This window comes from Dendroctonus ponderosae, unplaced genomic scaffold (genome assembly GCF_020466585.1).
Source record: "Dendroctonus ponderosae isolate FM_Combo_2020 unplaced genomic scaffold, Dpon_F_20191213v2 Dpon_F_20191213_3, whole genome shotgun sequence".
In the NCBI taxonomy this organism is placed as follows: Eukaryota; Metazoa; Arthropoda; class Insecta; order Coleoptera; family Curculionidae; genus Dendroctonus; species Dendroctonus ponderosae.
The window spans coordinates 4,791,016-4,792,576 of record NW_026018508.1 but is presented as its reverse complement, the minus strand read 5'-3'; positions in this window follow the sequence as shown (position 1 = coordinate 4,792,576).

Genomic DNA, 1,561 nt, shown 5'->3' with positions numbered 1-1,561 from the left:
CACGAATATATCTGGAATAGTGCGTCCAGACCTAACCACCCGGGCCTAAAACACGGCAAAATTTCTTAGATTTTTGTCAAAACACCTACAGACGTTCGATTTTCGGCTGGTGTTTTGACGACAGCTAGTTAGATCTGAAAGCGGCATAAGGAAACATGCGGGTAAAGTTTTAAAATAAAACTGCTTTATTACACATTTAAAATGGAAGACTTTTAACTTAAGACCACCGTGAATATAGGAGTGATTTTGATCTGAGGCAGATCTGTTTATTTGCGCGATTTGAATTAATTCTGACAAAGCTTGAGTGTAAAAAACAGAATAAGAAAAGGTACGATTAAACCATAAGGAATACAATTAAGTTGTTTTTTTTTAAATTTTTTTATGCATAAAGATGACCGCAATACAGAAACCACACAAACGATCAAGAAGGAAAATCCAATAACGAACAAGTTCATAAATTTATAAACGGGATCTCTATAAAAAGGGAGCAAAAGCGAATATACAGTGTTTCGTAACCACATGATCAAAAGGGTACTGCGAATTATTTGACTCAAGAGAAGATCGATCTTCGATTCGACCCTTAGGAACATGTGCTTACGGGACACCCTGTATAATAAACGAACAGAAATACAACAGTGAAGAAAACAACTAATGGTGTGCGTCACGGGACGCTCGACAGAAGTGATAACTTCATAAATTAATAGAAAACATAAAATATTGAACTTGTTTAACGCATGATGGCAATAATAATTTTATTTTATAATTTTAATTTTCGTGTTAGTCTAATAATTTATAAATGGATCAGGAATAGGTAAAATTTAATTTAATTTCCTTTTGAATGTAAAATATCTTTTATTTGCAACATTTAACATTCGTTAACGAGATGTTGTTCATATTGCTCTTCTTGGGTTTGTGTAAACTGTTCTTGAGTTTCTGTATTTTCTAGTCGTAATTTCTTATTTGCTTTGTATAATCTTTGACGTTCAGCAGTAGTTGATGAAAGCTACTTTGAGTTGATCTATTACGCAATGCTCCTTTTTTAGCACGAAATCGTTTTGGGCGTTCAGCATTACTTAATACTTTTCGCATTGTAGCATGTTTCTGTGACTGCTCTTGTGTATGTTGTTTATGAACGTCTGCTACAACTTGTATCTGAATAGGACTAAAAATCAATTAATTTTGGTGATCGAAAGACGTTCTATTTGTTTAAAATAGACGGTAAAAAGAGCTGACGGTAAAAAGAAAAAAAAATAGACGGTAAAAAGAGCTGACATAATGTAAACCATCGCGCGTATGTTGTAATATTAAACATTACATTATGTATGTAAAATTCTAACTGAACTAATCCAAGGCTAAAAACATTAAACTAAATTGAGTAGATTTAATCATAAAGGAATCAAAGGGTATATGAAAGGAAAAAATCCATTTTGAAGCGTGGTAAACACAATTAATCAAAGAAATAATATAGAGAATTGAAAATAAGCCCTAATTAATTCGTTTTACATATTTTGCAACTATAAGCTGAAGAGAGATTCGTATCGTCTTAACATCAAGAATGCGT